This window comes from Nicotiana tabacum, chromosome 22 (assembly GCF_000715075.1).
Source record: "Nicotiana tabacum cultivar K326 chromosome 22, ASM71507v2, whole genome shotgun sequence".
Taxonomy (NCBI): Eukaryota; Viridiplantae; Streptophyta; class Magnoliopsida; order Solanales; family Solanaceae; genus Nicotiana; species Nicotiana tabacum.
The window spans coordinates 70,950,288-70,967,320 of NC_134101.1; the positions used below are offsets into that span (position 1 = coordinate 70,950,288).

General features: G+C 38.6%; 1 non-coding gene across 1 annotated transcript; it reads left to right on the forward strand.

The window, feature by feature from the left end:
- Positions 1-9,758: 9,758 nt before the first annotated feature.
- On the forward strand, positions 9,759-9,865 carry LOC142176861 (small nucleolar RNA R71). Its single transcript, XR_012705667.1, has one exon. It is a non-coding gene; the product is annotated as a small nucleolar RNA R71 (small nucleolar RNA).
- The last annotated feature ends 7,168 nt before the right edge of the window (positions 9,866-17,033 follow it).

Genomic DNA, 17,033 nt, shown 5'->3' on the forward strand with positions numbered 1-17,033 from the left:
TGGAGTTAATAAGCTGGTGATATGGTTTCTTTAGAAAAAGGGGTTTTTATTTAAATAAAAAAAGAAAAAAAAAATAATTTCAGATCCATTCACGCGCTTAAGAGCGGTGAAATACATATTTTTTTGCCATGTCAGCTATTGTGTTTAATAGGCACAAGTAAGACAGGGTTTGAGTGTTCAATAGGTACTGGCTTTAGTTAAAGTGTCAAAATGAAAACTGGAGCGAAGTTTAAGGGGCCGCATAGACCTATAAAATTTAAGAAAGATTAGAAGTGATTATGGACTTTTATATATATGTATCTCACATGTTTCTACGAGTATATATGAATATACATAGAAAATAGTGTCAGGTGAGGGTGGGCACTAGTAAGAAAATTAGTATTGGTAATGATCATTGGTTGCCTTTCGATAATATTTTTTTTTTGAAAGTCATGTATCTGCGAAAGCTCAAGATATGCGAGTAACAAATCTATTCTGTAAGATGACAGAAGATATGATGCAAATAAAATTTCTTTATCTTTAATAAAGAGAAAGTAAAAATAATTTACAGTATTCCGATTAGCGTAAGAGGGGAGGCAGATAGACTAATTTGACAGTTCATGAAAAAAAAATCTTATATGGTTGAATCAGGTTATTATTTTTGTTATTCACCCTCTCAACCTTTGGACTTTCATGGGATATTTGTTGACTAAAAAAGTTTTGACACTTGAATTTACCTCCAAAAATTAAAGATTTTATTTAGAAGTTAGCTCGACATATTTTGCCTACTAAATTAAATTTACTAGCTAGATGCATCAATCTTCAAGTGGGGTGTCATTTTTGTGGCTTAGTTATTCCTTGAATGCGAGAAAAAGAGAAAACTTATATGTGGAGGGCACTCTATATAAGCTTCAAAAAATCCAAACAGCTCTAATTCGACGTTTTTCAAATTGCCCGGCAGACAGGCATGTGCTATCCGGAGCTCTAAAATTTTTAATCGAACAGGAGATTGTCATGACTGAAAGCGATTGAGAGGTCTAGTGAGTGCTTCCACTCGGATTGTGGCTTCGTCTTAGTCTAAGCCTCCACGTGGGATTTGAAAATATAACATAGATGTCAACTGCCTTCCTTTGGGGCTCTAGTGTTGCAAGGGCTGTTGTGTATAAGCATGTTAGTTTGTAGTTGCAGCTTCAATTTTTTGAGTTTATATTAATATTAAGCATGCTGAAATTATGAGTATACGTAAAATGTTTAAAAATTATAAGTTATAACTTTTCTTCTATCAATATGGTAAAAATGAATTAAAATATTGACCAAAATTGATATAGTTTATATTTCAAAAAATAAAATAAAATAATAAGTATAAGACGGAGAGAGTATATTTTTCCTTATTTTTCTGCATGCATCATTAATTACTCACTGTTATAAGCGGTCCATAAGAGCCTTACCAGCTTTTTAATACGTATTAATAATTACTCCTCTTTCCTCCCTCCTACTTTTTAGTTTAGTTACAAAAATGATTGGCAAAAATATATAGGCAGATACTTAAAAGTTAGTTTAATTCTCCAACTTACCCAAGGATCATCTAGATAGAAATATATCTTTTATACACCTCAAGCTGACATGGAAAAATAGGCGTGCTTCACTTAAGCTTGGACGCATGAATTTATATCTTTTATACACCTCAAGATGATTTTTTGTTTTTCATTTTTTCCCACAATATATTTTTTACCTCCTCACCCAAATATTCATTTCCGCCAACAGCCTTCCTAACACCAGTAGCTCTACCACCTTCCGCCATAAATCTACCACCTCTCTTTTTAATCTTGAAAAAACAAATCAATAGTGACCATAATACCATAACAATTCATTGAGAACCATACTAGCATAACCCAGAAATACAAGGAAAACGATGGAGGAAGCACACCTAAATAGTGGCGGTGAAAAAAAGCAAAAATATTGGAGCACCGAAATCTGTACTTCAATTGCCGATATGTTGGATTAAAACTAATACATTTGGTTTGTTTTGAAGTAATTGTTTACACTGTGAAATTTTGGGTGAAGGGGGTTCGGATGAACACTCTTCCGCCCCATAAATCCGCCCCTGCATGTAAGGGTTGTTGGATCAAGTATCTACGAGATATACTAGGAACAAGTTGAGGTGTCTAGATGATCATTGGGTAAGTTAGAGCGTTCAACTGACAATTAGGATCCACTTTAAGTGTGTTTTTTGTTACGCGGCGCCTTCCTGAGATTTCTTGAAAGGGCGACATAAGTCTAAGCAACCGATATCCGTGCTGTCACTATTCGCCAACTGGGGTCCCCTCCGTACACTAGACTATATTGTCAGTGACGTACGGGGAAACCAATGTCAAGAAAATTTGAGAGAACGGAAAAGAGAATGAGAATGAAGGAAAGCTTTATTGCATTAATGAAAGTTATTACAGAAAGGCAACACGGTATCGAGGGGGAGAGACATTGTTTGCTTGCTTGAAAGTTTGATTATTTGATCCCCTCTAATAATGCTTAAAAAATAAACCAAAGTTATAGGACTTAACATAACTAAGCTAGAGAGACATAATGGAAATACATGAAGTAAAACTACTCTATATTTACAATAAAGATGTAACGACCTGGCCGGTCGTTTTGAGAGTAGTAGTCCAGAACCCCTATTTATTGCTCCCTCTACTTTATTTTGTGGTTATGTAACTTTTCGGGAGGATTTATTTTTTGTTTCGGAGTGAAATGGGACACATAGTCCCTAAAATGGAAGTTAAAATCGTAGGAATCGACCGTAGTTCGAACTATATGAGGACGACTACGGAATGGAGTTTCGACGATTCCAATAGCTCCGTAAGGTGATTTTGGTCTTAGGAGCATGTTCGGATGTTGAATTGGAGGTCTGTAGGTCATTTTAGCATCAATTGGTGAAAGTTGGAAAATTGGATGATTTTTGTAAAGTTTGACCGGAAGTATACTTTTTGATATCGGGGTCAGACTCCGATTCCGGAGGTTGGAGTAGGTCTGTAATGTCAATTATGACTTGTGTGCAAAATTTGAGGTCAATAGGACTTGATTTGATAGGATTCGGCATCGGATGTAGAAGATTGAAGTTTTAAAGTTCATTAGGCTTGAATTGACATGCAATTCGTATTTTTAGCATTGTTTGATGTGATCTAGAGGCTCGACTAAGTCCGCATGATATTTTAGGACTTGTTGGTAAGTTTGGTTGAGGTCCTGGGGGCCTCGGGTGGATTCCGGATGGTTAACGAATCAAATTTGGATTTGGGAGAAAGGCTGAAGGCACCATTTTCTGGTGTAATCGCACCTGCGCAAGATTGACCGCATGTGCTAGCCTGCAGAAGCGAGAAATTGAGTGCAGATGCGGGGCTGGGGGAATTGGCCAGTGGTCGCAGATGCGACGTGAAGGCCGCAGAAGTGGAGTCGCTTCTGCGGAAGAGTGATCGCAAAAGCGGACGAGTGCTTGGGAGGCATGTCCACAGAAGCGGATGAGTATGCGCAGATGCGCAGCGGCAGAAGTGGTCTTGAACCGCAGAAGCACGAATGAGCGAGGAAGATGGAACCATAGAAGCAGATAAGTTGTTGCTTTTGCAACACCGCAGATGCAACTAAGTTTCCGCATAAGCGGAAGTGCTAGGCAGAACACTTATATACAAGGGTTCGCAATTTTTGCCTCATTTTAACATTTTGAGCTCGGGTCTTGGCAATTTTTAAGAGCATTTTTGAGAGATTTCTTGAGGTAAGTCTCTTGTACTTATTTTTGATCAATAACCTTGTTTCCCCATTGATTTTACCACTTAGATTATGTGTGTTTAAGGTAAAATTTAGGAGTTGGAGGCGAGAAATTTGGAGAGTTAAATTTAGGGATTTGAGTGGCGACTAGGTGTCGGATCTTGATAATTTTAGTATGGGTAAACTCGATATCGAATGGGTGTTTGTATTTTGTGACTTGTCTAACATTGTATGGGGAAAATCCCCTTAGGATATGGTACTATTGTAACAATTTGTGATATGTGAGCGCCGTGTACGCGAGGTGACGAGTGCGTACAAGGGCTAATTGTGAAAATTTTGGTTCTTGTTGAGTTGTCTTCTTTTAAATTCTTTAACTGAGTTGCCTTAACATTTGTAGTGATCATGTTTAGCCTAGTATCGCATGTCTACGTGCCTTAACTCTTACTTGCAATTTGTTCCACATGCTTAGTTGAATTACCTGCTTCCATTGATTTGAATTAAATATTTAACTGTAAGATTTCTTGCTGTAAATTCATTGTTCCTTCGGTTATCTTCTGCATATCTACTTTGGGACTACGAGACAGTTCCTCGGGAGATCCCCCATGTACTGCATATTTTACTTTGGGACTACGAGGTGGTTCCTCAGGAGATCCCCCATGTACTGCATATTTACTTTGGGACTACGAGGCATTTACTCGGGAGATCCCCTCTGTCTTGCATATTTACTTTGGGACTACGAGGCGGTACCTCGGGAGATCTCCCCTGTTGTGCATATTTACATTTGGGACTACGAGGCGGTACCTCAGGAGCTCCCCTGTTGTTTACCTCTATTTATTGTGCTGATAGTTTTTGAAACTTCTTATTGTTTAAATTCTCAGTCATTTCAAAATATTATTATATCTTCTGTCTTACTTTTCTTTTAAACCAGTAGGGCCCTGACCTGACCTCGTCACTACTCTACCGAGGTTAGGCTTGTCACTTACTGGGTACCGTTGTGGTGTACTCATACTACACTCTCTGCACATCTTTTTCCGTAGACCTCGAAGTCCCCCATCTATTCTTATTATGTTGTTTCCCTTATTATCTTTAGATTTGATATATAGAGACACTTAGTATTTTCTCTTAGAATCTTGTGACTTATTTTTACCAGGTTTTGGGAGTTATAATTAGTAAATCGTAGTTTATATCTATATATCATGTGCTAAGATTGGAGTCTAGTTTATTATTATGTTATTCCACAAATTGTTAGGCTTACATAGTCGTAGAGACTAGGTGCCATCACGACATCCTACAAAGGGTGAATTGGAGTCGTGACAAGTTGGTATCAAAGCACTAGGTTCATAGGTATTATGAATCACAAGTAGGTTTAGTATAGTCTCGCGGATCGGTACAGAGACGTCTGTACTTATCTTCGGCGTCTATGGAACTGTTAGGGAAAGCTTCACTTCTTTGATTCCTTATCGTGCGAGATTTTTGTTTTGGATTCTAAAATTTTATCTTTCTATTCTCTCACCGATGGTGATGACACGTACAACTGGATCAGATAATCAAACAGTCGCGCTCCTGCTAGAGCCGCGAGATATCGGGGGCGGGGTAGAGGCCGAGGACATCTACGTGGTGTAGCCAGAGAACCCGCACAAGATGCTACAGAGGAGCCACCAGTAGCTCCAGTTGGAGGGCAGGCACCTGAGATGCCTGCTACTGCACCAGCCCTCCAGGAGACTCTAGCCAAGTTCCTGAGCATGTTCAGCACCTTGGCTCAAGCAAGATTGATACCACTTGCTCCTGCCGCATCTCAGGTCGGGGGACGAGCACAGACTCTCGTTGTCGGTACCCCAGAGCAGCGGGTTCAGGTCGACCAGGTTACAGAGATCATACAGTGCAGCCGGTAGCCCCAGTTTTTCCCGAGGTTAGGGCAGCAGCTTCTGAGGAGGAGCATCTCAGGCTCGAGAGGTACAAGAAGTACCACCCTCCTACTTTCAGTGGCTTGGAGTAAGAGGATGCCCAAGGTTTTGTTGAGGAGTGCCAACATATCCTCTGTACTATTTGTGTTGCAGAGACTAGGGGTTTCTTTCACTACATTCCGGCTTAGAGGAGCAGCCTATCAGTGGTGGCACGCATACGAGTTGGATAATCCAGCTGAGGCAGCTTCACTCACTTGGACTCAATTCTCAGATATGTTCTTGAGAAAGTATGTTCCCCAGAGTCTCAGAGATGCATGGCGCGCAAAGTTTGAGTAGTTGTGCTAGGGTTCTATGATCGTGTTAGAGTATGCGGTCCGATTCAGGGATTTGGCTAGGCATGCACCATCCTTGGTTGCTACTATTCGAGAGCGGGTTCGTCGGTTTATTGAGGGGCTCAATCCCAATATCGGATTGAGCATGGACCGAGAGTTGGAGATGGATATTGCGTACCAGCAGGTAGTAGGGATTTCTAGGAGGTTGGAGGGTATGCTGACTGGGGATAGAGAGGAGAGAGAGGCCAAGAGGTCTCGAGAGTCTGGCACTTACAGTGGTACTCGTGCCCTAGCGGCAGCTCGTCAGGGCAGGGGTTATTTGGGTCAAACAATGCACCTTTCTCCTTTTTAATAGTTCCACTAAAAAATCTGACCATACCTCAACTTAGCTTTTACAAGCTCATAACAAATTCAAGTGCCCAAGAAACGTAAAAAGTTCAAACAGATAGTTAATTCAAATAAAATGGCTCAGGCTTATAGTGTGGTTGCCAAGGAAGTAGGATTATAGGCTCAAAGGGGCTACTACGATACACAACCGTTAGGTGGGTCATAAACATATAATTGGCTCAACAAAGAAATGCATATATCACTTTCTAGCCTGAACAAGACTACTATTTCGCTTTGCAAACACACGGGAAAAGTTCTAGACGTCAACTGACATGCACAGAATATCAACAAAATCTCATACACACATTGACTTATAACTCACTTAGGACCAGATCTATCCCGACTTTCTAGTCAAAGCAGTTAAGCAACATCAAAATCAACCAAATTCAGCCACTTATACATGAATCAAGAACTGAGCCTAGGTATCACAACCAAGGCACTCACTACTCTCAAGGTATAACAAAGGCAAGAAAAGTCATCTCCATTTAATACCATAGTACATGACGTCACTATTCCTAATAAAAGAAAAACTAACTACACTCGGTTCAAGCAAAACCCTGGAAAAGAACTGTGGCACAAAGAAAAACTAAGGGGAAATTGTTACACTACCTAGAAAGAGCAAAATATTTTTTTTTTCTTCGACTTTGATCCTTCAACAAGACAGTCGAGGAAATCCATCGTCAGGAAAAGTCAAAAAAACAAAATTCAAACAAAACACATAAAAATAAACATATATGTACATATTTACATCCCCCACCCCACACTTTAAATTGTAGCATGTCCCCATGACACACAAATAAAAAAGCAAGAGGTAAATGAAACTCCCTGATTCATCTAGTCGGGGTCTGAATCGAAGTCCGGATCTCCTTTGCATGCCCGACCTAGTGCATACATCCATTCTGAGAGCTTCTTTTCTGCCTTCTTTGGGTACACCCCACACCTGTCATGCTTACTCTCTCTGGCTAGTTCTTTTAGGGGCCCCATTACTCCTTCCATCTTACAAACTACCTTTTTCTCCCCAACTCTAAGCATGAGTTTCCTTGCTTGAATGTCTAGAATCGCTCTGCCAGTAGCCAAGAAGGGTCTCCCTAGAATCAGAGGGACTTCCCTATTCTCTTCCATGTTCACCACGATGAAGTCCACAGGGAACACAAATTTGTCCACCCGAACTAGTACATCTTCCACTATTCCTTCAGGTATGATTATGGTCTGATCCGCCAGCTGCAAGGACACGAGTATCGATCGGATTTCTCCAATATCCTATAAATAGACAAAGGCATAAGATTAATGGAAGCACCTGAATCACACAAAGATTTTTCAAATTTAATACTTCCTAAAGAGTAAGATATAGTAAAACTCCTCGGATCTCTACACTTTTGAGGGAGCTTATTTTGTAGAATAACACTACAATGCTCTGTGAGCTTGACTACTTATCACGGCCCCAATTTCTCTCTGTAGGATATCGTGATAGCACCTAGCCTCTAAGACTAGGTAAGCCTAACATTCGTGCAGAAATAACAGAAATAATGATTTAAAGTCTAAATAACTCAACATCTAATATAAAATAAACCCTGCAATTCCATATAACAACTCCCCAAAACCTGGCGAATACAAGTCACACGCTATATATAGTAGTGCTGAATATCTCTATATATCAATGTCTATAAAAGGATAAGGAAATATAATAGTCTAGGTAGAGGGGGACTCCGAGGCCTACGGACGCCGACAGGTATACCTTGAAGGCTCCGAAGCTGAGCTCTCGCTAGTGCTTGGAGTGGTAGGAGGTACCTGGATCTGCACAAAAAGATGTGCAGAAGCGTAGCATGAGTATACCAAAATAATAACCGACAAGTGCCAAGTCTAACCTCGGTAGAGTAGTGACGAGGTCAGGTCATGGCCCTACTGGAATAAATAAAAAACATGACGACTAATTTAACGGTGTGATAATAATAACAATGGAAATAAAACAAGTAAGGAATAGCCAAAATTAACTACAGAGAATCAAGGCAAATAATGCATCACAGAAGAAAACAAGAAATGTTAAGTGAAGGAAACAAAATAATCAAACACAAGTGAAGTAATAGAGAAGTACCAACAAGAGTCACTACCGAGGTACCGTCTCGTAGTCTCAAATCACAAAAATAATCCACAACATATTTCCCGAAATAGCATCCCGCGCTTTAGCCCACCTTATCACACCGCGTGGCTTCAAGTAGTTCCCCTACTAGCAACACGCGTATGAAGCCCACCTTATTTCACCGCATGCATTTCAACCCCAAAATTGTATACCACCGCATGTGTATCAATATCATAACATATCAAAAATTGTATCTCAAGTGCCCAATATCACAACTTGTCAAAGAAACCAACAACAACAATGTTTACATAATAAATAGCCCATGGCTCAAGCACAATGTACACAAGAGTCTCAACAATAATAATCGGAAGTGAATAACTCAACAAGAATAGTATTTCACGACTTAACACTTTGCCTCAATGTGAATCACGAACTTTATACCTCAATACCATTTTTAACAATAAGATATTTCAAGAATAACAACTTCAAGTAAAGAATTCAACGGTTACATAATGAATATGGAATAAAGGAAACAAGAACTTCAACTAAACATGTAGAGAAATTAACAAGTAAGAGATAAGATAAGTAGAACATGTGAAAATAGACTAATAATGATGAATATAACATGTTAAGATAACTCAATTAAGGCATGAAAGGAATCTACATGGCTAAAACTAGTAAATTTCCACATTTAGCCCGTGTACACACTCGTCACTTTGCGTACGCGGCTTCCATACATCATAATTATCACGAAACAACATCAATCCTAAGGGGTAATTCCACAAATATCACAAATCGAGGATGACTGGCTCTGGATAGTGGCTAAGGTTAACTTTCTTATCTCTCTAGCCATGGTGTCTAACTGGGCTTGCATTAATGTGTTAGAATCCATTTGATGTACCCCAACCTTTTTCCTTCTCTCGTAATCATCTCCAGGCCATTGATTTTCATCTTCATATAATTCATTTAGAATTGCAACAATCTGACAAGAGTGGGTTGCTTTAGTGGTGAGCATCATCTACTTCCAACCAAGAGGTTGTGAGTTCGAGTCACCCCAAGAGCAAGGTGGGGAGTTCTTGGAGGGAGGGAGCCGAGGGTCTATCGGAAAAAACCTCTCTATCTCTGGGTAGGAGTAAGGTCTGCGTACACACTACCCTCCTCAGACCCCACTAGTGGGATTATACTGGGTTGTTATTGTTGTTGTTGTAGAATTGCAACAATCTCCTCAGGAGTTTTCTTCATAAGAGGACCTCCAACTGCGTTGTTTAGCGCCCCCCCTCCCAGAGGGTGAGCCCATCCCAGAAATCATGGAGTTGCATCCATTCTACTCCATGATGATGACTTTTTCTCACAATATCCTTAAATCTTTCCCACGCTTCAAACACCGTTTCGGTATCTTTCTGCTCGAAGTTGTGGATCTCTCTTCGAATTTTCCCTATTTTTGCAGCTGAAAAATAGTTTTCAAGGAACTTCTTTGTCATGTCTTCCCAAGTTTGAATTGACTCAGTCGGCAAACTCCGCAACCAGTGCTTAGCATCTTCCCTCAGTGAAAAAGGAAATGACCTTAAGTAGATAGCATCTTTCGATACCATGTTATGCTGGAAGTTATTCATAATCTCATCAAAATCCATCAAATGAGTATTTGGATCTTCGTTGGGTTTGCCTCGGAAGACACAATTGTTCTGAATGGTCTAAAGTAGCCCTTGCTTGATCTCAAAATTATTGGTCACGATTGGAGGAGGTCGCACACTAGATACTCCTTGGTATACCTGTTAATCGGGTCGGGCCAACACAATAATAGCCCGGTTCGACCCGGTATAATAAGGGGTGGGAGGGTTGGGGGGGGGAGCCGGACAGGAATGAACAATTTTTGGTAACCGATGCCCCGAAACACGGTTAGCCCGGTTTTCCTTTACCAGGTTTTTACCGGGCTACAACTCGGTCCAGCCCGGTTACCGTTGTAATTTTTTTTTGACTGTTGCCAACGGTCAAATTCAAAAATGACCGTTGGGCAACGACCATTTTTTGTCAAGTTTCATCAAATATTTACTTTAGTCACGACAAAATTATAATTATCAAATATCAAGTATTCAAGTGAAGTGTGGTATCAATATTCAATATCATCAAATATCAAGTATCGGTCTATCAACTGAAGTTTGATATCAAATTTAGTGCGGCATCCGGAATTCCGGTACACTCATTCCATCTCTTTCTCTTCTTTGGTGTATATTTTTATTTTATTATTTAAAATTATTAATTTAATTTACATAATGGATATATTTAGAGCAGCCAAAAAAGGGTGTACTAGTAGGGGTGGTAGTAGTAAGAGTAAGACTTCTAAAAAATCAAGAGGTGGTGTTGGTTCTTCTAGTAGCTTTACGCATATTTCTGAAAGTTCACCTATAAATTTAAATGTAGATTATGAGCAACTTCAAAAAAATTATGGTATAGATGATAATTTAGATGATATTCAATCACCTGATAATCTTGAAACACCACTAGATACACCTGGTAATGCTAGTCAAACTCAAAATATTAGGGGTGGAGGTCATGGTAATACATGTAGGCCTCCCCTCCCTATTCAGAGGAATCGAAGATTAAGAAGTAAGTGTTGGAAGTTTTTTGAATGACTAGAAGAAGATAAAAATTATGTAAGATGTCAAATTGGTAAGGAAGTTTATAAACATGAGACTGAAGGTAAACAAGGGGGAACTGGTCAACTTCGTAGGCATATGGTAGATAACCACCCTATCGCATGGGGTGGTGATGTGGAAGGTGGGAAACAAAAACTTAACCCAGATACTGGCGGTTTAATGGGTAAATACGATTTAGCGAAAGATCTGGAAGAATTAGCTAAAATGATTGTTTTAGGTTATTTACCTTTTAGTTTTGCTGCTTCACCGTATCTTGTTACTTATATTCAAAGAATTTATAACCCTTTATTTAAAGGTATTCCTAAAAGTACTTGTAGAGCTGATATCTTTCGGCTTTTGGGACAATATCATACATATATCCGTTATTTGTTTGCCAGTCTTTCTTGTAAAGTTTCTCTTACTTCTGATATTGGTCGTGCTGTTAATGGAAATAATTATTTGACTGTTACATGCCATTGGATAGATGATAATTTTTGTATGCAAAAATATATTATTGCTTTTAAATATGATGAAGATCAAAGTCATACTGGTGCATTTATAAGTAATACTATCCATAAAGTTGTTATATTTTACAATCTTTCAAGAAAATATTTTGTGTATGTCATTTGATAATGCTTCTAACAACAATTCTGCTATTACAATATTAAAATTTCATCCACACCCATCGCTTCCTAAAATATTTAATGTTAGGTGTGCATGTCATATTTATAATTTAATTGTGAAGAGTGTACTTGAATTATTTAGAGATGAGATCACTTTAGTAAGAAGAGATGTTGGTGTAATTCAAGGAAATAATAGAAGTGCTAGATTAAATGCATTTAAGAAAAAATATGTACAGTATGAACTAAAACCAAGACTCATGCCTGAAGAACTAGTTACTAGGTGGAATTATACTTATTTATTCTTAAGATGTTGTCATAAATATAAAATGCCTATAACTAAAGTTGCTAATTCTTATTGTACTGATCATAACCGTTGGTTAACGTCTAGAACTTGGGATGTCATTGAAGATGTTGTAAAAAAATTACAAAATTTTTATTATCCTACTATTGCAAATGGTTTAGCTCATATTGCTGAAATTTCTCTTTTACTCCATAATTTGAAGAAGAAAGAAGGGCATTCTTCTGTTGTTGAACCTACGCTAGATAAATTTAAGAAATATTTCTACCCAACTCCCCCTATTTACCTAATTGGTGCTATTTTAAACCCTTCTATCAAAATAGCCACTTGTCGCCAATTAATCACTATTTTATATGTTTATATGGATATTGGACCAATTGAAACCCCTGATGTTGAAACTTGTATTTCTGATCTACACAAACTTTATATAATTATTATGCTAACATTGTTGATACTTCTGATGTTGTAGATGCAAATATTCCTTCAAGTTCAGTTTCAACATTTGCATCCGGTGCTTTGGAGGATAATGATGGTGTTGAAGATTATTTGATTTGGTCTACACTAGGAGAGCATCAACAAACCAGTAGCAGGAACATTGATGAACTCCAATTCTACTTGCAAAAGTCACCAGAGCCCCACACAAAGAAATTTCTACCACTGGGTTGGTGGAGGAGCAACTCAAACCAATTTCCTGTTCTTTCGGCCATGGCTCGAGACGTGCTAAATGTTCCGATTTCAACAGTCACATTAGAGAACGCATTTAGCCAAGCAAGGCAGCAATTAGGAGATATTCATCATTCATTGGGCAGCAACGCTTTGGAAATTCTAGTGTGCTTCAGAGATTGGATAAGATCAGAACGGCGAAATCAAGGGCATGAAGAGGTAGATGAAGCGGAGGACAAAAACATTAGAGATATAATGGTTTATGGATCTGATTCAAGCAATGCCGAAAATCAAGAACCTCATGTTGACATGATGAACTTACTAAAATGATGCAAAGCATGTGATGTACTCTTTCTTATTTTTTATAATTGTTGTAAACTTTTAATTTGCAAGTTCAAAAATAAAAAAAATAAAAAAAATAAACTTGTAAATTAATTTGAAGCATTATTTATTATTCAATGAAAATATTAAACGAAAGCCTTCCGAGTTTGATCCTTACATATTGGTCTTATTGGTCTTACATAGCTCCCATAACACGTAGCACAAAGCCAAATATAGCACCTATAGGGTAAATTCCATCTTACAAGGTTAGACATGAGACTTACCTCGCTCCCAAATCCGATAAACGACCCCAACGCCTCTCTAACACCTCAAACCAATGCCAAACGATCCGAAACTAGTCAAAGAATGTGGAAACCAATCAAAATATACTCAAAGACTCATAATTTAACAATTAGAAGAAATTCTCAACTCCCCATGAAAAGTCAACAAATTCAACCCCCAGGCATACGCTCCCGAATTTCAAAATATTCGAAGATAAATATTACCCATATCATCAAGAACTCAAATATATAATTTATTCCCAATTTTATGTCCAATTTCGTGATCAACACTCAAAAATACCATTTCTAGATTTTCTTCAATAATTCCATTATTTTTACCAATTTTCATGTTTAAATCCACATATAATCTATGTATTTAACTCATAATAAGTTGGAATCACTTACATTATGATAGATGATGAAAATGGTTCATCCAAATCGCCTAAAATTGTCTTAGCAAGAGAGAAATGAGTTGAAATGAGCAAATTCCTGATTTGCTAACTTATATTCTACCAAGGTCCTTCCTCTCCGCGATCGCAGAAATATCATTGCGATCGCGAAGGACAACAATTTCACCACAAGAATTTCCTTCTACGCGATCGCGAACAATAGCAAACCAGACCTAGTCCCATGAGCGCGGAGGCCAAAATCCCCGCCCCAGAACACACAAGTACGCGATCGTGGATAACCACACGCGATCGCAAAGATCAAAATTCCAACCCAGGCCTGGCCCCCTGCTACACATTGTGTTTGTGATCCTCACCACGTGAAGCTCAATCAGATCACAAACCGCGATCGTGAATCCCCTACCGCAATCGCGAACAACAAATTCTTCCCAACTCTACACATGTAACGACTCGACCGGCTATTTTTCTTTATAAAACCTCATTCCCTTATTTAAGACTTTTCGTATATGCTTTTACTGTTTTATGACTTGCGGGAATGGGTGGTTTGGTTTTGGAAGGGTTCAGGTTGAATTCAGAACACTTAGTTCCATAATAGAGGCCTAAGGTAGCTAAGTTTGACTTGAGTCAACACTTTGAGTAAACGATCTTGGATAGGGATTTGAAGGTTTCACTAGGCTCGTATAATAATTTTAGACTTGTACATATATTCGGATCGAGTTTCGGGTGGAACAGAAGTGTTTTGGCGCTTATTGTTGAAAATTGGCGTATTGAAGGTTTTATAGTTTTCTAAGTTTGATTTGAAATAGACTTTGGTGCTATTGATATCTGTTTAAGGTTCCGAGCCTTAGAATAGGTTTTTATAGTGATTTGTGACTTGTGCGTAAAATTTGACGTCATTTTGAGTTGTCTAAGTATGATTCGTCGCGTTCGGAGATAGAAAAAGTTTGAAGTTCCAAGGTTGATTAATTTGGTGTTGAGATGTAATTCTTAGTTTTGATGTTATTTTACATGTACTGAGAATTCGATTAGGTCAGTAGTAATTTTATGGACTTGTTGTTACATTTGGACGGGGTTACGGGTGGTTCGGTGTGTTCCAGACCACTTGGAGCAAAGTTGAAATTGGTTAATATTGCCGGTTTGCTAGTGTGCTTTGCGATCGCGAAGGTAGTCCCGTGATTGCGAAGGAGGTTGTAGAGTGGTCTGAGATTTTATTCTACATGAACGCGATGGAGAATCTGGTTCGTCTATGCAAATACGGAACCATCTCCGCGAACACGGAGAAGGCTGAGGCTGAATTGGGTTAGAAGGTTGTTGGCCTTTGTGAACGCGGCTGGGGGACCGCAAATGCGGAAGGGTTGGGGATTGTTCATTGCGAACGCAACTGGGAGGTCGCGAGCGCGAAGAGGATTTTGGGCAGATGGAACTTTTGGCCTTCACGATCGCGATGGGTTTTCCACGATCACGAATAGGAAAGACCTGGGTAGATTACAATTTATTTCGGGACTTAGCTTATTTCTCACACTTTTCACTTGGGTTTGGACGAATATGAGAGCTCTTTTGAGGGCCATTTGCATTAAAACATCACAAGGTAAGTGATTTATACCAATTATGAGTTAAATACATGGATTATGAGTAGATTTTAACATAGAAATTAGTAAAATTACGGGATTTTGTTGGAAAACCTATGGTTTAGTAAAAATAGAATTTGACCACGAAATTGATTATGGAATTTGGAATAAATTATATATTTGAGTTCGTAATGTCATGGGTAACGTTTATCTTCGAAATTTTTTAGAATTTGGGCACGTGGGCCCTTGGTTGACTTTTGTTTACTTCCCGAGTTGGGTTGGGAGATTACTGTAATAGTTAAATTATAAACTTAGGGCATATATTGATTAGTTTATATGACTTTGACTGGTTTCAGATTTCTCGGCGTCAATTTGAGGCTACTAGTGAGGTTTAAGAGCCGAGTAGTGAGCTTGGAAGTGAGGTAAATCTCTTGCCTATTCTTGCAAGAGGGAACTATCCCCATAGGTCTATTAATTATTGCGTGCTACTTGTTGTGGGCGCTACGTACGTATGAGGTGACGAGAGTCCGTGCGTAGCTAGATTTATATTTATGTCCGGGTAGACTTAGATTCACATCATGCTTTAAATGTATTATTTGAATTAATCTTGTTTGTTTGATTTCTTAAATTTACTAGAATAAAAATATTGACCGAGTCTATTACTTTGAAATTGTGAAATATTTGATGAACGGTAGTTCCATGTCATCTCGACTCGCATATATTTTCATGAGTGAGAGAGTTTCTCTATTCTTATGGGATCGGGCCATTTGCCTCGACGGTATTACAGACTATTCTTATGGGATCGGGCCATTCGCCTCAGCAGTGTTGTAAATTAATCTTATGGGATCGAATCATTTTCCTCGGTGGTATTATGTATTACTATTCTTATGGGATCGGGTCGTTCGCCTCGACAGACTCGTGCATAATACTATAGATTTGATTTGGTATTGGTATCAGTTGATGTAGTGCCTTCGAAGCCGGTTATGGAATTTTAATAATTTCGTAATAATTCATGTATGAAAATTTATTATTAAATATTATCTGTCTCGTTGCTACTTGTTGTGTTTCATGCATGCCTACGTTATGCACCTTACTAGTAAGTGTTGAAGTCGACCCCTCGTCACTACTTCTTCGAGGTTAGACTAGATACTTACTGGGTACGTGTTGATTTACGTACTCATACTACACTTTTGCACTGATTGTGCAGGTACTGAGACAGGTACATTGGGTGGTCATACAAGCGCACATACACACTTTACGAAGACTTAGTGGTGAATTGCCCTCCATGCTTTGATCTGCATCACCCAGAGTCTCCCTCTTATCGTATTTATTATTTCTGTCTATTTTATTTCAGACAGTAGCTGTAACGGTTTGTATATTCTCTAGATTACTCATGCACTTGTGACACTGGATTTTGGGGAATTTCTAGTGGAAGTTCTCAGTTGTACCTGATATTGTTGTCACTATATTTTGTGTGTTATTCATACTCGATATTTTGGTACAGAAGAACATATGTTTCCACAAGTTCTAGTTTTAATTCTATTTATCTAATAAATTATCTGATTTTAAAAGTTAAAATGGATAATTAAGTTGGAGATTCGCGTGTTGGCTTGCCTAACACATCAATGTGCGTCATCATGACCTATTATGGGATTTGGGTCATGACAATTTGGTAGCATAGCCAGGTTTCAGATAGGTTTCACGAGTCATGAGCAGACCTAGTAGAGTCTTGTGAATCAGCGTAGAGACGTCCGTACTTATCTTCAAGAGGCCATAGGGTGTTAGGAAACTTCTCTTTCTTCATATT